General features: G+C 57.2%; 1 protein-coding gene across 1 annotated transcript in view; it reads left to right on the top strand.

Annotated features, from left to right (window-relative positions):
- LOC139275611 (cilia- and flagella-associated protein 44) overlaps positions 1 to 22314 on the top strand; it is a 292909-nt gene that overhangs the window by 1178 nt on the left and 269417 nt on the right. The window lies entirely within an intron of this gene.

Below are 22314 nucleotides of genomic sequence, written 5' to 3'. Positions count from 1 at the left end.
CAGTCTCTTTTTCAACTTAAATTGGTGGCGTTACACACTTATTTTATTCCTTTTCACGTTATCTGTCCACCACCAGGAATAAGCAGGGTTAACAATGGTGGTGATATTTTAGATATTCATCATCATAGGCAGTCCCTCGGAATCGAGGAAGAATTGCTCTCTGTCACAGGTAGGACAAATAGTCGTTGAGGGTAAGGAAGGGTGGGACAGGTTTGCCGCACGCTCCTTCCACTGCCTGTGCTTGATTTCTGCATGCTCTCAGCGATGGGACTCGAGGTGCTCAGCGCTCTCCTGGATGCACTGCCTCCACTTGGGGCGGTCTTTGGCCAAGGACTCCCAGGTGTCAGTGGGGATGATGCACTTTATCAGGGAGGCTTTGAGGGTATCCCTGTAACGTTTCCACTGCCCACCTTTGGCTCGTTTGCCTGCGTTTAGATATTACAGCACTGATGAATCGTTGTGTATATGATTCCTCAGCCTGTTCCTTTTTATATAGTGTTCTGATATGTTGCACATTCCCTGAATGAGTCAGAACCAACTTTGGTGCAGAGAACGGCACCAAATGCTGCTGTGGGAGCCGGTTCTACAGTGAACACTGTCAATGGACTTGTCCTTCCTGAGAGCTCGGTGGGCGGGCCCAAGGGGCAGAGCTTGGTGGGTGAGCGGGCCCAGGGACGGAGCTCGGTGAGCAGGGCCAGGGGGCGGAGCTCGTTGGGTGAGCGGGCCCAGGGGCGGAGCTCGGTGGGTGAGTGGGCCCAGGGGTGGAGCTCGGTGGGTGAGCGGGCACAGGGGCGGAGCCTGGTGGGTGAGCGGGCATGGGGTGGTGCTCGGTGGATGAAAGAGCCCAGGGGCGGAGCTCGGTGAGCGGATCCGGGGGGGGGGGGGGGCGGAGCTCGGAGGGTGAGCGGGCCCAGGGGCGGAGCTCGGTGAGCGGGGCCAGGGGGCGGAGCTTGTTTGGTCAATCGATTTCTGAAGATTTGTATCTTAAGCTGAAATTGTTTTCATATAGTCAGCACAGTCCAATCCCAAAAAAGAAATGGTCGATCTTCAGATAGCTATTAAAGAGTAGGATCTGTTATATACAAAAGCGTGGCCCTAACCAGCACTTAAGTGTCAAGCGATTCTTCACCGCCCTCCCCCCCCCCCCATTTAAAAAATGGCTGGTAACAAGTTTTGGATAGTAAAACAGGCAGGATGCACATAAATGGAGCTTGGCACACTACAGATCCATACTACATGGGAAGATTACCTGATCCTTGCAGCTGAATACACAGAGATTTTTCTGCAGTTAAATAGTTTATTTTGCTCAAACAGAAAATGCTGCAAGTGTGCAGCAGATTGTCAAAGTATGACGAGGCTTCTCAATCAATTTGTGGCCTGTATCTTATGTGCAAGGACAGGGAATTAAGAAGAGACTGGAAAAATGAAGGGCAAGCAAGTCCCAAGGTGCAGACACGAGTTTGCTGGCAAATGTCGAAGCTGTCCAGCCTCTGACACCCCCCCCCACCCCGTTTGAAGGCTGGTGAAGTGGAGGGAGGCGGGACGGGGCCAGAATGGTTGCCTTCTGTGCCACTCTGCTGCACCATCCCTGTTGGTCAGCACATATGTAAGAAGGTGCAGCCAAAGTTTAGGCCACAGCTGACCATTGCTGTTACTGGATGTGCCAGCCTTGCCCATGCAGGAGTTGGCACAGCTCTGCCTCTCTGAAGCCCTCCTGATTGTTACCAGGTTGACTTGCCACTGCCCTGCAGATTAGGATGGGGACATCTCGCTGCATGGAGGCGGTCGGGGTATGCTGGATGGGACACACCTTGCCATGCTGTCTTTCATGCAGGGCCACGGAAAGCAGGCAAAGTGTGATTGGGGTGCTTCTGAAGAGCCAGCTAACATTCCAGTCAGTCAAGCATTCTTATATAGTGGTGTCTTTGGAGGTTCTGCCTCAGTTTCTACCCAAGGAAAATAAGCTTCCTTGTGCACGAGTGATCTGCCAAAGGTGTGTTGACCGCTGTATGCAGATGTGAGTATTTGGGTCCTGGCAGATGAGCACATCCTCACTTGCCTGGCATTATTCCACTGGTCCTGCACATCTTCCACACCCCTCAGATAAAGGGATTCCCAGTGGCACCAGTGATAGCGCTGAAGGCAAATTAAATTGGCACAAAGGTTTGTGGCAACTTAAGAGTCCAGAAAAAAAATGAGGAAGATAGGTTAAGAAATGGCAAAAACCAGATAAAAACCCAGGCCAATTTAGGGAGAAAAAAATCTGGGAAATTCCTTTCCGACCTATCCAGGTGATCGAAACTAGTCCAGGAGATCATCCTGGCCGTATTCTATTCCTGCAATACTTACCATTATATCTGCGCCGTTCAACAAAAGGTCATCCAGTCTAATCCCAATTACCAGCTCTAGGCCTGTAACCCTGCAGGTTATTGCACTTCAAGTGCCCATCCAACCATCTCTTAAAAGTGGTGAGGGTTTCTGCATCCACCATTCTTCCTTGATCTGCCAAAGGTGTGTTGACCTCTGTTTGCAGATGTGAGTATTCAGGTCATGATACTTAAAGAAGGGTAACTTTGAAGGTATGAGGCGTGAATTGGCTAGGATAGATTGGCGAATGATACTGAAGGGGTTGACTGTGGATGGGCAATGGCAGACATTTAGAGACCGCATGGATGAATTACAACAATTGTACATTCCTGTCTGGCGTAAAAATAAAAAAGGGAAGGTGGCTCAACCGTGGCTATCTAGGGAAATCAGGGATAGTATTAAAGCCAAGGAAGTGGCATACAAATTGGCCAGAAATAGCAGCGAACCTGGGGACTGGGAGAAATTTAGAACTCAGCAGAGGAGGACAAAGGGTTTGATTCGGGCAGGGAAAATGGAGTACGAGAAGAAGCTTGCAGGGAACATTAAGGCGGATTGCAAAAGTTTCTATAGGTATGTAAAGAGAAAAAGGTTAGTAAAGACAAACGTAGGTCCCCTGCAGTCAGAATCAGGGGAAGTCATAACAGGGAACAAAGAAATGGCAGACCAATTGAACAAGTACTTTGGTTCTGTATTCACTAAGGAGGATACAAACAACCTTCCGGATATAAAAGGGGTCAGAGGGTCTAGTAAGGAGGGGGAACTGAGGGAAATCTTTATTAGTCTGGAAATTGTGTTGGGGAAATTGATGGGATTGAAGGCCGATAAATCCCCAGGGCCTGATGGACTGCATCCCAGAGAACTTAAGGAGATGGCCTTGGAAATAGCGGATGCATTGACAGTCATTTTCCAACATTCCATAGATTCTGGATCAGTTCCTATGGAGTGGAGGGTAGCCAATGTAACCCCACTTTTTAAAAAAGGAGGGAGAGAGAAAACAGGGAATTATAGACCGGTCAGCCTGACCTCAGTAGTGGGTAAAATGATGGAATCAATTATTAAGGATGTCATAGCAGTGCATCTGGAAAATGGTGACATGATAGGTCCAAGTCAGCATGGATTTGTGAAAGGGAAATCATGCTTGACAAATCTTCTGGAATTTTTTGAGGATGTTTCCAGTAAAGTGGACAAAGGAGAACCAGTTGATGTGGTATATTTGGACTTTCAGAAGGCTTTCGACAAGGTCCCACACAAGAGATTAATGTGAAAAGTTAAAGCACATGGGATTGGGGGTAGTGTGCTGATGTGGATTGAGAACTGGTTGTCAGACAGGAAGCAAAGAGTAGGAGTAAACGGGTACTTTTCAGAATGGCAGGCAGTGACTAGTGGGGTGCCGCAAGGTTCTGTGCTGGGGCCCCAGCTGTTTACATTGTACATTAATGATTTAGACGAGGGGATTAAATGCAGTATCTCCAAATTTGCAGATGACACTAAGTTGGGTGGCAGTGTGAGCTGCGAGGAGGATGCCATTAGGCTGCAGAGTGACTTGGATAGGTTAGGTGAGTGGGCAAATGCATGGCAGCTGAAGTATAATGTGGATAAATGTGAGGTTATCCACTTTGGTGGTAAAAACAGAGAGACAGACTATTATCTGAATGGTGACAGATTAGGAAAAGGGAAGGTGTAACGAGACCTGGGTGTCATGGTACATCAGTCATTGAAGGTTAGCATGCAGGTACAGCAGGCGGTTAAGAAAGCAAATGGCATGTTGGCCTTCATAGCGAGGGGATTTGAATACAGGGGCAGGGAGGTGTTGCTACAGTTGTACAGGGCCTTGGTGAGGCCACACCTGGAGTATTGTGTACAGTTTTGGTCTCCTAACTTGAGGAAGGACATTCTTGCTATTGAGGGAGTGCAGCGAAGATTCACCAGACTGATTCCCGGGATGGCGGGACTGACCTATCAAGAAAGACTGGATCAACTGGGCTTGTATTCACTGGAGTTCAGAAGAATGAGAGGGGACCTCATGGAAACGTTTAAAATTCTGACGGGTTTAGACAGGTTAGATGCAGGAAGAATGTTCCCAATGTTGGGGAAGTCCAGAACCAGGGGTCACAGTCTGAGGATAAGGGGTAAGCCATTTAGGACCGAGATGAGGAGAAACTTCTTCACCCAGAGAGTGGTGAACCTGTGGAATTCTCTGCCACAGAAAGTAGTTGAGGCCAATTCACTAAATATATTCAAAAGGGAGTTAGATGAAGTCCTTACTACTCGGGGGATCAAGGGTTATGGCGAGAAAGCAGGAAGGGGGTACTGAAGTTTCATGTTCAGCCATGAACTCATTGAATGGCGGTGCAGGCTAGAAGGGCTGAATGGCCTGCTCCTGCACCTATTTTCTATGTCTATGTCTAACCTAGCTTCTTCATTTTTTTTCTGAACTCTTAAGTGGCCACAAACCTTTGTGCCAATTTAATTTGCCTTTAGCGCTATCACTGATGCCAATGGGTTTCCCAATGGGAATCCCTTTATCTGAGGGGTGTGGAAGATGTGCAGGATGAATGGAATAATGCCAGGCAAGTGAGTTCCAGATCCCCACAATCCTCTGCCAGGCAGCGAGTTCCAGATCCCCACAATCCTCTGTGTAAAGAAGCCCTCCCCCTCAAATCCCCTCAAACCTTCCACCAACCACCTTAAAACTATGCCCCCTCGTAATAGACCCCTCCGCCAATGGAAATAGACCTTACTATCCACTATGTCCAGGCCCCTCAATATTTTGTACGCTTTAATGATATCTCCTCTCAACCTCCTCTGTTCCAATGAGAACAAATCCAGCCTATCCAATCTGTAGTGTCTCAAACGAGCGTACTATGCTTAAACAAAGGGTACTACAGTGGGATGAGGGCAGAGTTGGCTAAAGTAGACTGGAAACACAGACTAAACGGTGACACAATTGAGGAACAGTGGAGGACTTTTAAGGAGCTCTTTCATAGTGCTCAACAAATATATATTCCAGTGAAAAAGAAGGGCGGTAAGAGAAGGGATAACCAGCCGTGGATAACCAAGGAAATAAGGGAGAGTATCAAATTAAAAACCAATGCGTATAAGGTGGCCAAGGTTAGTGGGAAACTAGAAGATTGGGAAAATTTTAAACGACAGCAAAGAATGACTAAAAAAGCAATAAAGAAAGGAAAGATAGATTACGAAAGTAAACTTGCACAAAACATAAAAACAGATAGTAAAAGCTTTTACCGATATATAAAACGGAAAAGAGTGACTAAAGTAAATGTTGGTCCCTTAGAAGATGAGAAGGGGGATTTAATAATGGGAAATGTGGAAATGGCTGAGACCTTAAACAATTATTTTGCTTCGGTCTTCACAGTGGAAGACACAAAAACCATGCCAAAAATTGCTGGTCACGGGAATGTGGGAAGGGAGGACCTTGAGATAATCACTATCACTAGGGGGGTAGTGCTGGACAGGCTGATGGGACTCAAGGTAGACAAGTCCCCTGGTCCTGATGAAATGCATCCCAGGGTATTTAAAAGAGATGGCGGAAGTTATAGCAGATGCATTCGTTATAATCTACCAAAATTCTCTGGACTTTGGGGAGGTACCAGCGGATTGGAAAGCAGCTAATGTAACGCCTCTGTTTAAAAAAGGGGGCAGACAAAAGGCAGGTAACTATAGACCGGTTAGTTTAACATCTGTAGTGGGGAAAATGCTTGAAACTATCATGAAGGAAGAAATAGCGGGACATCTAGATAGGAATAATGCAATCAAGCAGACGCAACATGGATTCATGAAGGGGAAATCATGTTTAACTAATTTACTGGAATTCTTTGAGAATATAACGAGCATGATGGACAGAGGTGTACCGATAGATGTGGTGTATTTAGATTTCCAAAAGGCATTCGATAAGGTGCCACACAAAAGGTTACTGCAGAAGATAAAGGTACGCGGAGTCAGGAAATGTATTAGCATGGATAGAGAATTGGCTGGCCAACAGAAAGCAGAGAGTCGGGATAAATGGATCCTTTTTGGGTTGGAAATCGGTGGTTAGTGGTGTGCCACAGGGATCGGTGCTGGAACCACAACTGTTTACAATATACATAGATGACCTGGAAGAGGGGACAGAGTGTAGTGTAACAAAATTTGCAGATGACACACAGATTAGTGGGAAAGCGGGTTGTGTAGAGGACACAGAGAGGCTGCAAAGAGATTTAGATAGGTTAAGCGAATGGGTTAAGGTTTGGCAGATGGAATACAATGTCGGAAAATGTGAGGTCATCCACCTTGGGGAAAAAAAAAACAGTAAAAGGGAATATTATTTGAATGGGGAGAAATGCAACATGCTGCGGTGCAGAGGGACCTGGGGGTCCTTGTGCATGAAACTCTTTTAGGAGTAAACAAAAAACATTAAACCGTGCCCCCCGATCTGGGGGAAACACCAACATTTACAATGCTTTTTTTTTTTGGCACAGAATTGAATTTTTTTTCCAAGTGCCCCCTATAAAAGGGGAGGGGGACACTAAAAGCACCGGCAGTTAAAACAAATTAACTTAAAAACATAAAATCAAATTAAAATTTGGTTACCGGGCGTGACGATGCACTCCAGTCCCTCCAGTGCCCACCTCTCGCGGAAGGCCTCGAGCGTACCGGTGGACACCGCGTGCTCCATCTCCAAGGACACCCTGGCGCGGATGTACGCGCGGAAGAGAGGCAGGCAGTCAGGTTGAACGACTCCCTCGACCGCCCACTGCCTGGACCGGCTGATGGCACCCTTGGCCGTGCCCAGGAGCAGTCCTACGAGGAGGTCCTCGGACCTACCCGCTCCCCTCCGCACAGGGTGCCCAAAGATCAGGAGTGTGGGACTGAAGTGCAGCCAGAATTTCAGGAGCAGCCCCTTTAAATAATAAAACGGGCTGCAACCTCGTGCATTCCATAAAAACATGGAACACGGACTCTTCCAGACCGCAGAAATTGCAGGCGGCCTGGGAGCCCGTGAACCGGCGTAAAAATTTATTGCACGGCACTGCTCCGTGCACCACCCTCCAGGCCAAGTCCCCGATAAATACTGGGAGGACTCCCGCGTAGAGTGCCCTCCATCGGGGACCCCCGCCTCCTCCGGACAGCAAGATGGTACGCCATGGCGTGTCCGGACGGCAGGCGAGGATGGCAAAGTTGAGAGTGTGCAGGAGCAGCCCGTACAGGAAACCCCTCCGCGCGGAACTGAAAGGCACGGAGGGGATCTCCCCGAGGCGGCTCAAGTTGTGAGGCTCCGGCCCCTGAGGGAGGTTCCGGGGTTTGGCGCCGATGAGGAATTCCGTCCGGACGGGGGTCAGTTCGGACGGGATCTCCCCACGTGCTTGAGCCTCCTTGATGCACCTAACAGAGTCGGGGCCCAGAGCTCTTTTTAGCGACTCGATGGCATCGGCCGCCTGGCGGACGTTGGCAGAATTTAGGCGCCGCGCCAGCGTGTCTGGCACCATCCAGCCCGCTCCTCCGCCATCGAGCAGGTCCCTGACCCTGGTCACCTCACCGGCCACAGCTCTCTCGTCCGACCGCCACCTAAAACCTTGGTCGTGGAGGTACGGATTCCCGAGCAGCGGTTCCTGCAGGACGGCCGCCACTCCAGCCGGTGGAGAGCTGCGCTTGGTGGAGACTTTGTTCCAGACCCCGATGAAGTTCCTTGTAAAAGACAGGCAGCTCCCGGAGGGCGGTCCTGACGCCCCCCACACTCACAAACAGGAGCTGCATGTCGTAATTGAGGCCGTGCTGCTGGCGGAAGAGCACGCCACCTAGGAGGGGGCTCGACGTAAAGGTATCTCTGCAGGGTCTGAAAACGGAAAGTCGCGAGCTGGTGCTGATGCACATCAACGACTGACCGCCCTCCCCAAGCGGGAGTCTCAAGACCGCCGCAGAGACCCAGCGCTTCCTGTTGTTCCAGAAGAAGTCCACCAGCTTCTTCTGTATCTTGGCGACAAACGCAGGGGGAGGGGTCAAAGTGACCAGCTGGTACCACAACATGGCGGCCACCAGCTGGTTTATGACTAGGGCTCGACCCCTGTAGGACAGCACTCGGAGCAGTCCTGTCCAGCGCCCTAGGCAAGCGGCGACCTTGGCCTCCAGCTCCTGCCAGTTCGCCGGCCAGGCTTCCTCGTCGGGGCTAAGGTAGACTCCCAGATAGAGGAGATGGGTCGTGCTCCAGGCAAAAGGCCTGAGCTCCTCCGGCAGGGAGTCCACCCGCCACTGACCCACCAGGAGTCCGGAACATTTTTCCCAGTTGATTCTGGCGGAGGATGCGGCCGAGTAAATCTCCTGGCACTCACGCATCCTCCGCAGGTCAGCGGGATCCTCTACCGCGAGGAGCACGTCATCGGCGTAAGCCGAGAGGACGAACTCCACGCCCGGCCCTTGCAGAGCCAGTCCCGTCAACCTCGTCCGCAGGAGGCGCAGGAAAGGCTCCACGCAGACGGCGTATAACTGGCCGGACATGGGGCATCCCTGGCGCACCCCTCTCCCAAAGCGAAGGGGCGCCGTCAAGGACCCGTTAACCTTAATCAGACACTCCGCGGCGGCGTACAAAAGTCGGATCTGGGCGACAAAATGCGTCCCGAACCCGAAAGCGCGCAGAGTTCCGAGCAGATAGTCGTGATCCACCCTGTCGAACGCCTTCTCTTGGTCGAGGGATAGGAAGGCGACCGACAGACCAGCCTCCTGGGAATAATGGATGAGGTCCCGGACCAGATGGATGTTATCGTGGATTGTCCGGCCCGGGACCGTGTAGGACTGGTCGGGGTGGATCATGTGGTCCAGCACGGTGCCAAGGCGAGCAGACATCGCCCTGGCGAAGATCTTGTAGTCCGTGCTGAGGAGGGAGACCGGGCGCCAGTTCTTAAGGAGGCGGAGATCACCCTTCTTAGGCAGCAGGACGATGACTGCCATGCGCCAAGAGAGGGGCATCTCCCTGGTCGCCAGACTTTCCCCCAGGACCCGCGCGTAGTCGCCCCCCAGGAAGTCCCAGAACGCCATGTGGAACTCCACGGTCAGCCCGTCCAGCCCCGGGGATTTTCCCCTCGAGAGCCGGTCGAGGGCTCCGGTCAGCTCTGCCAGGCTTAGCGGAGCTTCTAGATTTTCGGTGCCCTCTGGGCTGACCTTCGGCAGGTCCTCCCACAAAACTCTACGCGCTTCCTCGCTGGACGGCTCCGGAGAGAACAGGGCCCCGTAATATTCACGGGCCCTGTTGTTGACGCCCTCCGGATCCGAGACGAGAGAGCCGTCGTCGGCCAGCAGCGTCAAGAGCTGCTTACGGACACTCTGTCTTTTTTCCAGCGAGTAGAAGAAGGGGGAGCCGCGGTCCAGATCCCGCAGGAACCGGATCCGCGACCTCACGAACGCGCCTCGGGACCCGACGAGCTGCAGGTCCTTCAGCGCGGCCTTCTTCGCTTCGTACACCGTCCGCAGGGCCGGGTCCCCAACGACTTGACCGAGACGGGACTCCAGGTCGAGCACCTCTTTTTCCAGGCGCCCGACCCTGGCCGCCCGCCTCTTGGTCGACCCCCTCGCGTACTCTTGACAGAAGACGCGGACGTGAGCCTTGCCCACGTCCCACCATAGCCTCAAGGAGGGGAAGCCCCCCTGCTTCCTTCTCCAGTCGGCCCAGAAACGACGGAACGAGTCCTGGAACCGCACGTCCTCCAGCAGCTGGTTGTTAAAATGCCAGTACGCGGACCCCGTCCTCGCGCGCATCGAAGCGAGCTCCGCCCACACCAGGTGGTGGTCCGAACACGGCACCGGCCGCATGGAGGCCGCCGGGACGCAGGAAATGTACGCCCGCGACACGTAAAGGCGGTCGACTCTGGACCATCCTACTCCAGGCCTCACCCAAGTAAAGGCGCTGGAGTCGAGATGGAGATTTCACCAGACGTCCACCAAGTCGAAGGACCCGACCAGGTCCCTCAACTTCTCCATCGCCGTCATGCACTGCGGGGCACCGGAGCGGTCCCTCGCCTCGAGGGTGCAGTTAAAATCCCCCCCGAGGACAATGCAGTTGCCGACGTCGACGTCGCCAAGAAGAGCGGACACCTCTTCAAAGAAGCGCGTTTGCTGCGGGCCGGGCTGAGGGGCGTACACGTTCACGAGATGGAGCGGCACGTCCCCCAGGCGAACCGTTACGTGCAGCAATCGGCCTGGCACGGGCTCCTCGACCCCCAAGATCTCCGGCTGAAAATGCGGGGCCAGCAAGATGGCCACCCCACTAGAAGTGGCGGTGAGGTGGCTCATGCGGACCTCTCCTTGTCATTCCAGGAGCCACGTGGCTTCGTCTCCTGGAACGGTGTGGGTTTCTTGCAGGAAGCACACCGCATATTTCCCCTCCCGCAGGAGCGAAAAATTGTTAAATCTACGGCGTGCCTCTCTGCTGCCGTTGATGTTGAGGCTGGCTATGGTTATCTTCATGACTAGAGTATAGTGCAACCTCCACCTAACCTATTGTGGGGGGGGAGTGGAGTCGTTTGTTGACCTCCACTCCTTCAGCAGCCCAGCGAGGAACTTTTTGAGCCGGCGCAGCTCAAGGCCCTGCGCCTTTGATAAGCGACGAGCAACACCGGCTCAGACCATCTTTCCAGGGCCAGACAGGCTTGGTCGCGGCGACCCCGGCACTGGACCAAAAAGTCCTGGACTTCCTTTGCAGGAATGAGGAGGGTCTCAGCGGCGGACGCGAGCAGATCCACCGCCTCACTCACGATGGACTCGAGATCTTCACCCGCGTCCTCCAACGAGTCCCCGTCCCCCTCCGGGAGGTCGCCGCTAGCAGCCGGCCCGTCGACCGCACGAGGTACGGCAAACGGCCCGGCCGCTCCATCTGGCCCTGGCTCTGCCCCGATCCCACCCCCAGGATCGTCGGCAGAGGAGTCCCCACTGGGCTCTTTTAAAATTGGTGCTGGGTCGGGAAGCGACAGCGGAAGGGGTTCCTCCTCCGCCCCAGGAGCCGGGGAACATGGAGAGACCTGGTTTAGGAAGTTCTCCAGGTCCACCAAGTCCCTCAGCTCCAAAGTAGGGGGCGAGGGTTGTTGTTCTTCCCCCTCCCCGCCGCCACCCCCCGGCCCAGCGTGTGGATGTATGTTAAAATTGTTTGCAGTGTCAGTTTCTGCCGAGTCGAGCAAATCCCGGGGGAAGTTGGGTATTGGCTGGGTGGGCTCCGGTTCGGCCTTTTCGGCCCCGCCCGCCTCAGTCCCCGGGACGCTCGACCCGGCGGCTACGCATTCTTCCGCTGGCCCCACGCCCCCCACGACAGGCAGATCTTCCACGCCATCCCCGGGAGGCAGCGGCTGGGCAGCCTCGACTGGCTCACCCTCCCCGGGGACAGATTCTTCGTGCCTACGGCGCAGTTTAGGGGCGCCGGTGGGGAACGCGGGACACGCGGCGGGCACCGACTCCTCCGCGGAGGGATGTTGTTCCCCCTCAACCTCATTGGAGCGGCACCTCCTTTTTTTCCTGGGGGTGCGCGGAGGCAGGGAGACCCCCATGTCTGCCGAGGCCTCCCGCTCCACCCCCCCCTTTTCCTTTTCTTGCCCGCGCCCGGGCCCCTCTGTGGTGTTGTTCAAGGGCTCGGGCACGGGCTCAGGGCACCCCGCGCTCGCCGATGACTGGGTTGGGCCGAGCGCGGTAAACAAGTTGTTTGGCGCACCGAGGGGACCCGCCTCTAGATGTTTCGCCTTGTTCTGCGCCTTCTTTCCGGTCGGACACTCTCCCTCCCCCCCGCCGGAGGCCGTGAAAACCAAGGCCTCCGACGATGCCCGCGCACCTACGGTTCCCGGCACGCGGACGCAACTAGGGGGAGGGGTGGTGGCGGCGCCAGCCTTGGCCGCCCTCGGTGGTTTGGCGGCCTTGGAAGCGGGGCAGTTCTTACGAACGTGCCCCACCTCCCTACAGACATGGCACCGCACGCCATCCGACGTCCAGAAGACGCGGTAGGCAGTCCCCTCGTGCACCACATTAAAATGCCCTTCCGTCGTCTCCTCCCGCGCCAGCCGGACAAAAAGCTGGCGGCGGAAGGAGAACACGTGGCGCAGGCTGTTCTCTCTGAGGCCGAGCGGTATGGGGTTAATCCCCGACCTTACCTCCCCCAGTTGGTGTAGGTGAGGGAGGAGGAGCTCAGCGGGAACAAAGAGCGGGACGTTCGATATGATGACCCTCTGCGCGGTGGCCTCGAGAGGGTCCACCGGCAGGAACGTCCTGCCCACCGTGAGCCCCCTTTCAAGGGCCATGGACACCGCCTGCTCCGACCCCAGGAAGCCTTCCCAGACATCTTAGAGGCTGCGACAATGGCCGAGGGACCGACTACCCCAGCCATCGCCCGCACGCACTCCTCGATGCTCATTGTGGGGTGAGTGTAGCTCTTGACCCCGTGTTTCTTAGTTATACGTCTGAATGGTGGCAGGGCAGCAGGTGGCGCAGGAGGCACCGTGGATGTGGATGCCGCCTGCGCATAAATCCTAGCTGGCCCTGCCACCGGCGTGGATGGAGTCGCCATCACGGGGTCCCTTTAAGGGCTACACCCACCCCAAAGTCACAGGCCTTAATGGTCTTTAAATGGCCTCGTTCAAAAGACTGAGCAGAGGAGCTCTTAACGAGGCACACCTCTCCCCTAGTTGACAATTGGGGAGGGGCCTTGCTCCCTCTGCTCAGTTGTCTTAATTGTTTTATTTTTTTTTTCTAATCAATTTGGGAGGAAGGGCTCTCAGAGAGAGAGGGGAGATACAGAGAGTAACAGAGAAAGAGAGAGGGGGGTGGGATGGGGGGGAGCTGCGAGGGCAGGTCTCCCCTCGCAGCTGTGGGTGGGTGCAATCCCCAGATGGCAAACAAAAATAGTCTTTGGGGTGGTCTTCGGGTGAGGGGAGAAGATGTCTTCACCTGGTGCAGCTGGAGCCACACAGGCACACACTCCCAACGATGTTCAATCGGGTGATTAAATATTCTTCAGCCAGGTGGCTCCAGCTATCCCAGGCTAGGCAATGGGGGAGGGGTGCTTCAAAGGTGTGTGGGGCCTAGTTGTAAGCGAGGCCCCCACACACACTTCCACACACACACACCCCCCGCGATGTTCCGGCCCCCGACTGGTCTTCTTTCCTCCCCCCACCGATACAACAAAGTCTTTTAGGGACTGCACCAATACACCCACCTGTAGAATGGTAGAGCCTCCCTCCTTCCACACTGGATGTTGTTGTTGGTCTTTCCCCTTCTCTCCAACTCTTTGTAGAAATGGTAAAGTTGTTCAAGTTTTCTGCTTTCCTCCTCTCCCTCTGGATGAATGTTGGTGGTGAAGCCCCTTCCTTCCTTCTCTTCCTGGGCTGATTCACAGGCCCAGCCAGGAGCTACAATAGGAGCTGCTCTCCTCACTGCTCACTCAGCCAACTGAGCAGGACACGCCTCCAAAGCTCCACGATTGGTCCTTGTGCATGAAACTCTTTTAGAGTCTACCTATAAAACATAAAAACATCAAACCGTGCCACCCGACCTGGATGACACACCAGACATTTACAAGGCCCTTTTTTTTTGTGTTTTTCTTTTTTTTTGGGCACTAAAATCAACTTTTTTCCCCAGTGCCCCCTATAAAAGGGAAGGGGACACTAAAAACACCGGCAATTAAAACAAATTAAACTTTAAAACGTAAAATCAAATTAAAATTTGGTTGCCGGGCGTGATGATGCACTCCAGTCCCTCCGGTGCCCACCTCTCGCGGAAGGCCGCGAGCGTACCGGTGGACACCGCGTGCTCCATCTCCAAGGACACCCTGGACCGGATGTAAGAGCGGAAGAGAGGCAGGCAGTCAGGTTGAACGACCCCCTCGACCGCCCGCTGCCTGGACCGGCTGATGGCACTCTTGGCCGTGCCCAGGAGCAGTCCTACGAGGAGGCCCTCGGACCTACCCGCTCCCCTCCGCACAGGGTGCCCGAAGATCAGGAGAGTGGGACTGAAGTGCAACCTCGTGCACTCAATAAAAACATGGAACACGGACTCCTCCAGACCGCAGAAATTGCAGGCGGCCTGGGAGTCCGTGAACCGGCTTAAAAATTTGTTGCACGGCACTGCTCCGTGCACCACCCTCCAGGCCAAGTCCCCAATGAATAGTGGGAGGACCCCTGCGTAGAGTGCCCTCCATCGGGGACCCCCGCCTCCTCCGGACGGCAAGATGGTACGCCATGTCGTGTCCGGACGGCAAGCGAGGATGGCAAAGTTGAGAGTGTGCAGGAGCAGCCCGTACAAGAAACCCCTCCGCGCGGAACTGAAAGGCACGGAGGGGATTTCCCCGAGGCGGCTCAAGTTGTGAGGCGCCGGCCCCCGAGGGAGGTTCCGGGGTTTGGCGCCGATGAGGAATTCCGTCCGGACGGGGGTCAGTTCGGACGGGATCTCCCCACGTGCTTGAGCCTCCTCGATGCACCTAACGGAGTCAGGGCCCAGAGCTGTTTTTAGCGACTCGATGGCATCGGCTGCGTGGCGGACGTTGGCAGAATGTAGGCGCCGCGCCAGCGTGTCTGGCGTCATCCAGCCCGCTTCTCCGCCATCGAGCAGGTCCCTGACCCTGGTCACCTCACCAGCCACAGCCCTCTCTTCCGACCGCCACATAAAACCTCGGTCGTGGAGGTACGGATTCCCGAGCAGCGGCTCCTGCAGGACAACCGCCACTCCAGCCGGCGGAGAGCTGCGCTTGGTGGAGACGTTGTTCCAGACCCTGATGAGGTCCCTGTAAAAGACAGGCAGCTCCCGGAGGGCGGTCCTGACACCCCCCAAGTTCACAAACAGGAGCTGCGTGTCGTAGTTGAGGTCGCGCTGCTGGCGGAAGAAATACGTCGCCAGAGCGCACCACCTAGGCGGGGGCTCGACGTAAAGGTATCTCTGCAGGGTCTGAAGACGGAAAGTCGCGAGCTGGGCGCTGACGCACACCAACGACTGACCGCCCTCCTCAAGCGGGAGACTCAAGACCGCAACAGAGACCCAGTGCTTCCTGTTGTTCCAGAAGAAGTGCACCAGCTTCTTCTGTATCTTGGCGACAAACGCAGGGGGAGGGGTCAAAGTGACCAGCCGGTACCACAACATTGCGGCCACCAGCTGGTTTATGACTAGCGCTCGACCCCTGTAGGACAGCACTCGGAGCAGTCCTGTCCAGCGCCCTAGGCGAGCGGCGACCTTGGCCTCCAGCTCCTGCCAGTTCGCCGGCCAGGCTCCCTCGTCGGGGCTAAGTTAGACTCCCAGATAGAGGAGATGGGTCGTGCTCCAGGCAAAAGGCCTGAGCTCCTCCGGCAGGGAGTCCACCCGCCACTGACCCACCAGGAGTCCGGAACATTTCTCCCAGTTGATCCTGGCGGAGGACGCGGCCGAGTAAATCTCCTGGCACTCACGCATCCTCCGCAGGTCAGTGGGATCCTCTACCGCGAGGAGCACGTCATCGGCGTAAGCCGAGAGGACGACCTCCACGCCCGGCACTTGCAGAGCCAGTCCCGTCAACCTCGTCCGCAAGAGGCGCAGGAAAGGCTCCACGCAAACGGCGTATAACTGGCCGGACATGGGGCATCCCTGGCGCACCCCTCTCCTAAAGCGAAGGGGCGCCGTCAAGGACCCGTTAACCTTAATCAGACACTCCGCGGCGGCATACAAAAGTCGGATCCGGGCGACGAAATGCGTCCCGAACCCGAAAGCGCGCAGAGTTCCGAGCAAATAGTCGTGATCCACCCTGTCGAACACCTTCTCTTGGTCGAGGGATAGGAAGGCGACCGACAGACCAGCCTCCTGGGAATAATGGATGAGGTCCCGGACCAGATGGATGTTATCGTGGATTGTCCGGCCCGGGACCGTGTAGGACTGATCATGTAGTCCAGCACGGCACCAAGGCGAGCAGACATCGTCCTGGCGAAGATTTTGTAGTCCGTGCTGAGGAGGGAGACCGGGCGCCAGTTCTTAAGGAGGCGGAGATCGCCCTTCTTAGGCAGCAGGACGATGACTGCCCTGCGCCAAGAGAGGGGCATCTCCCCGGTCGCCAGACTTTCCCCCAGGACCCGCGAGTAGTCGCCCCCCAGGACGTCCCAGAACGCCCTGTGGAACTCCACGGTCAGCCCGTCCAGCCCCGGGGATTTTCCCCTCGAGAGCCGGTCGAGGGCACCGGTCAGCTCCGCCAGGCTTAGCGGAGCTTCTAGATTTTCGGCGCCCTCCGGGCTGATCTTCGGCAGATCCTCCCACAAAACTCTACGTGCTTCCTCGCTGGACGGCTCCGGAGAGAACAGGGCCCCGTAATATTCACGGGCCCTGTTGTTGACGCCCTCCGGATCCGAGACGAGAGAGCTGTCGTCGGCCAGCAGCGTCAAGAGCTGCTTACGGACACTCTGTCTTTTTTCCAGCGAGTAGAAGAAGGGGGAGCCGCGGTCCAGATCCCGCAGGAACCGGATCCGCGACCTCACGAACGCGCCTCGGGACCCGACGAGCTGCAGGTCCTTCAGCGCGGCCTTCTTCGCTTCGTACACCGTCCGCAGGGCCGGGTCCCCAACGACTTGAGCGAGACGAGACTCTAGGTCGAGCACCTCTTTTTTTCTAGGCGCCCGACCCTGGCCGCCCGCCTCTTGGTCGACCCCCTCGCGTACTCTTGACAGAAGACGCGGACGTGAGCCTTGCCCACGTCCCACCATAGCCTCAAGGAGGGGAAGCCCCCCTGCTTCCTTCTCCAGTCGGCCCAGAAACGACGGAACGAGTCCTGGAACCGCACGTCCTCCAGCAGCTGGTTGTTAAAATGCCAGTACACGACCCCGTCCTCGCGCGGAGCGAAGCGAGCTCCGCCCACACCAGGTGGTGGTCCGAACACGGCACCGGCCGCATGGAGGCCGCCGGGACGCAGGAAATGTACGCCCGAGACACGTAAAGGCGGTCGACTCTGGACCATCCTACGCCAGGCCTCACCCAAGTAAAGGCGCTGGAGTCGGGATGGAGATTTTGCCAGACGTCCACCAAGTCGAAGGACCCGACCAGGTCCCTCAACTTCTCCATCGCCGTCATGCACTGCGGGGCACCGGAGCGGTCCCTCGCCTCGAGGGTGCAGTTAAAATCCCCCCCGAGGACAATGCTGTCGCCGACGTCGACGGAGCCAAGAAGAGCAGACACCTCTTCAAAGAAGCGCGTTTGCTGCGGGCCGGGCTGAGGTGCGTACATGTTCACGAGATGGAGCGGCACGTCCCCCAGGCGAACCGTTACGTGCAGCAAGCGGCCTGGCACGGGCTCCTTGACCCCCAAGATCTCCGGCTGAAAATGCGGGGCCAGCAAGATGGCCACCCCACTAGAAGTGGCGGTGAGGTGGCTCATGCGGACCTCTCCTTGCCATTCCAGGAGCCACGTGGCTTCGTCTCCTGGAACGATGTGGGTTTCTTGCAGGAAGCACACCGCATATTTCCCCTCCCGCAGGAGCGAAAAATTGTTAAATCTACGGCGTGCCTCTCTGCTGCCGTTGATGTTGAGGCTGGCTATGGTTATCTTCATGACTAGAGTATAGTGCAACCTCCACCTAACCTATTGTGGGGGGGGAGTGGAGTCGTTTGTTGACCTCCACTCCTTCAGCAGCCCAGCGAGGAACTTTTTGAGCCGGCGCAGCTCAAGGCCCTGCGCCTTTGATAAGGGCCCGCCCGTGGCCATGGATTTAGCGGCGGCGCGGACGGAAGCGACGAGCAACACTGGCTCAGACCATCTTTCCAGGGCCAGACGGGATTGGTCGCGGCGACTCCGGCACTGGACCAAAAAGTCCCGGAGTTCCTTTGCAGGAATGAGGAGGGTCTCAGCGGCGGACGCGAGCAGATCCACCGCCTCACTGACGATGGACTCGAGATCTTCACCCGCGTCCTCCAACGAGTCCCCATCCCCCTCCGGGAGGTCGCCGCTAGCAGCCGGCCCGTCGACCGCACGAGGTACGGCAAACGGCCCGGCCGCTCCATCTGGCCCTGGCTCTGCCCCGATCCCACCCCCAGGATCGTCGGCAGAGGAGTTCCCACTGGGCTCTTTTAAAATTGGTGCTGGGTCGGGAAGCGACAGCGGAAGGGGTTCCTCCTCCGCCCCAGGAGCCGGGGAACACGGAGAGACCTGGTTTAGGAAGTTCTCCAGGTCCACCAAGTCCCTCAGCTCCAAAGTAGGGGGCGAGGGTTGTTGTTCTTCCCCCTCCCCGCCGCCACCCCCCGGCCCAGCGTGTGGATGTATGTTAAAATTGTTTGCAGTGTCAGTTTCTGCCGAGTCGAGCAAATCCCGGGGGAAGTTGGGTATTGGCTGGGCGGGCTCAGGTTCGGCCTTTTCGGCCCCGCCCGCCTCAGTCCCCGGGACGCTCGACCCGGCGGCTACGCATTCTTCCGCTAGCCCCACGCCCCCCACGACAGGCAGATCTTTCACGCCATCCCCGGGAGGCAGCGGCTGGGCAGCCTCGACTGGCTCACCCTCCCCGGGGACAGATTCTTCGTGCCTACGGCGCAGTTTGGGGGCGCCGGTGGGGGACGCGGGACACGCGGCGGGCACCGACTCCTCCGCGGAGGGATGTTGTTCCCCCTCAACCTCATTGGAGCGGCGCCTCCTTTTTTTCCTGGGGGTGCGCGGAGGCAGGGAGACCCCCATGTCTGCCGAGGCCTCCCGCTCCACCCCCCCCTTTTCCTTTTCTTGCCCGCGCCCGGGCCCCTCTGTGGTGTTGTTCAAGGGCTCGGGCACGGGCTCGGGGCACCACGCGCTCGCCGGTGACTGGGTTGGGCCGAGCGCGGTAAACAAGTTGTTTGTCGCACCGAGGGGACCCGCCTCTAGATGTTTCGCCTTGTTCCGCGCCTTCTTTCCGGTCGGACACTCTCCCTCCCCCCCGCCGGAGGCCGTGAAAACAAAGGCCTCCGACGATGCCCGCGCACCTACGGCTCCCGGCACGCGGACGCAACTAGGGGGAGGGGTGGCGGCGGCGCCAGCCTTGGCCGCCCTCGGTGGTTTGGCAGCCTTGGAGGCGGGGCAGTTCTTACGAACATGCCCCACCTCCCTACAGGCATGGCACCGCACGCCGTCCGACGTCCAGAAGACGTGGTAGGCAGTCCCCTCGTGCACCACATTAAAATGCCCTTCCGTCGTCTCCTCCCGCGCCAGCCGGACAAAAAGCTGGCGGCGGAAGGAGAACATGTGGCGCAGGCTGTTCTCCCTGAGGCCGAGCGGTATGGGGTTGATCCCCGACCTTACCTCCCCCAGTTGGTGTAGGTGAGGGAGGAGGAGCTCAGCGGGAACAAAGGGCAGGACGTTCGATACGATGACCCTCTGCGCGGTGGCCTCGAGAGGGTCCACCGGCAGGAACGTCCCGCCCACCGTGAGCCCCCTTTCAAGGGCCAGGGACACCGCCCGCTCCGACCCCAGGAAGAACACAGCCTTCCCAGACATCTTAGAGGCTGCGACAATGGCCGAGGGGCCGACTACCCCAGCCATCGCCCGCACGCACTCCTCGATGCTCATTGTGGGGTGAGTGTAGCTCTTGACCCCGTGTTTCTTAGTTATACGTCTGAATGGTGGCAGGGCAGCAGGCTAAGCCTGGCGGAGCTGACCGGTGCCCTCGCCCGGCTCTCGAGGGGAAAAGCCCCGGGGCTGGATGGGCTGACCGTGGAGTTCCACAGTGCATTCTGGGACGTCCTGGGGGGCGACTACGCGCGGGTCCTGGGGGAAAGTCTGGTGACCGGGGAGATGCCCCTCTCTTGGCGCAGGGCAGTCATCGTCCTGCTGCCTAAGAAGGGCGATCTCCGCCTCCTTAAGAACTGGCGCCCGGTCTCCCTCCTCAGCACAGACTACAAAATCTTCGCCAGGGCGATGTCTGCTCGCCTTGGCGCCGTGCTGGACCACATGATCCACCCCGACCAATCCTACACGGTCCCGGGCCGGATAATCCACGATAACATCCATCTGGTCCGGGACCTCATCCATCATTCCCAGGAGGCTGGTCTGTCGGTCGCCTTCCTATCCCTCGACCAAGAGAAGGCGTTCGACAGGGTGGATCACGACTATCTGTTCGGGACTCTGCGTGCTTTCGGGTTCGGGACGCATTTCGTCGCCCGTATCCGACGTTTGTACGCCGCCGCGGAGTGTCTGATAAAGGTTAACGGGTCCTTGACGGCGCCCCTTCGCTTTAGGAGGGGGGTGCGCCAGGAATGCCCCATGTCCGGCCAGTTATACGCCGTTTGCGTGGAGCCTTTCCTGCGCCTCCTGCGGACGAGGTTGACGGGACTGGCTCTGCAAGGGCCGGGCGTGGAGGTCGTCCTCTCGGCTTACGCCGATGACGTGCTCCTCGCGGTAGAGGATCCCGCTGACCTGCGGAGGATGCGTGAGTGCCAGGAGATTTACTCGGCCGCATCCTCCGCCAGAATCAACTGGGAGAAATGTTCCGGACTCCTGGTGGGTCAGTGGCGGGTGGACTCCCTGCCGGAGGAGCTCAGGCCTTTTGCCTGGAGCACGACCCATCTCCTCTATCTGGGAGTCTACTTTAGCCCCGACGAGGGAGCCTGGCCGGCGAACTGGCAAGAGCTGGAGGCCAAGGTCGCCGCTCGCCTAGGGCGCTGGACAGGACTGCTTCGAGTGCTGTCCTACAGGGGTCGAGCGCTCGTCATAAACCAGCTGGTGGCCGCCATGTTGTGGTACCGGCTGGTTACTTTGACCCCTCCCCCTGCGTTTGTCGCCAAGATACAGAAGAAGCTGGTGGACTTCTTCTGGAACAACAGGAAGCACTGGGTCTCTGCCGTGGTCTTGAGTCTCCCGCTTGGGGAGGGCGGTCAGTCGTTGGTGTGCGTCAGCACCCAGCTCGCGACTTTCCGTCTTCAGACCCTGCAGAGATACCTTTACGTCGAGCCCCCTCCTAGGTGGCGTGCTCTGGCGATGTATTTCTTCCGCCATCAGCACGGCCTCAACTACGACACGCAGCTCCTGTTTGTGAGCTTGGGGGGCGTCAGGACCGCCTTCCAGGAGCTGCCTGTCTTTTACAAGGAACTCACCAGGGTCTGGAATAAAGTATCCACCAAGCGCAGCTCTCCACCGGCTGGAGTGGCGGCTGTCCTGCAGGAGCCGCTGCTTGGGAATGCGTACCTCCACGACCGAGGTTTCAGGTGGCGGTCGGACGAGAGGGCTGTGGCTGGTGAGGTGACCAGGGTCAGGGACCTGCTCGATGGCGGAGGAGCGGGCTGGATGGCGCCAGACACGCTGGCACGGCGCCTAAATTCTGCCAACGTCCGCCGCGCGGCCGATGCCATCGAGTTGCTAAAAACAGCTCTGGGCCCCGAATCCGTTAGGTGCATCGAGGAGGCTCAAGCACGTGGGGAGATCCCGTCCAAACTGACCCCCGTCCGGACGGAATTCCTCATCGGCGCCAAACCCCGGAACCTCCCTCGGGAGCCGGCGCCTCATAACTTGAGCCGCCTCGAGGAAATTCCCTCCGTGCCTTTCAGTTCCGCGCGGAGGGGTTTCCTGTACGGGCTGCTCCTGCACACTCTCAACTTTGCCATCCTCGCCTACCATCCGGACACGCCATGGCGTACCATCTTGCCGTCCGGAGGAGGTGAGGGTCCCCGATGGAGGGCACTCTACGCGGGAGTCCTCCCAGTATTTATCGGGGACTTGGCCTGGAGGGTGGTGCACGGAGCAGTGCCGTGCAATAAATTTTTAAGCCGGTTCACGGGCTCCCAGGCCGCCTGCAATTTCTGCGGTCTGGAAGAGTCCGTGTTCCATGTTTTTATCGGATGCACAAGGTTGCAGCCCCCTGTTTTATTATTTAAAGGGGCTGCTCCTGAAATTCTGGCTGCACTTCAGTCCCACACTCCTGATCTTTGGGCACCCTGTGCGGAGGGGAGCGGGTAGGTCCGAGGGCCTCCTCGTAGGACTGCTCCTGGGCACGGCCAAGGCTGCCATCAGCTGGTCCAGGCAGCGGGCGGT

Source organism: Pristiophorus japonicus, chromosome 11 (assembly GCF_044704955.1).
Source record: "Pristiophorus japonicus isolate sPriJap1 chromosome 11, sPriJap1.hap1, whole genome shotgun sequence".
NCBI lineage: Eukaryota > Metazoa > Chordata > Chondrichthyes > Pristiophoridae > Pristiophorus > Pristiophorus japonicus.
The sequence above is the reverse complement of the archived record's forward strand: the minus strand, read 5'-3'. Positions and strand labels throughout refer to the sequence as shown.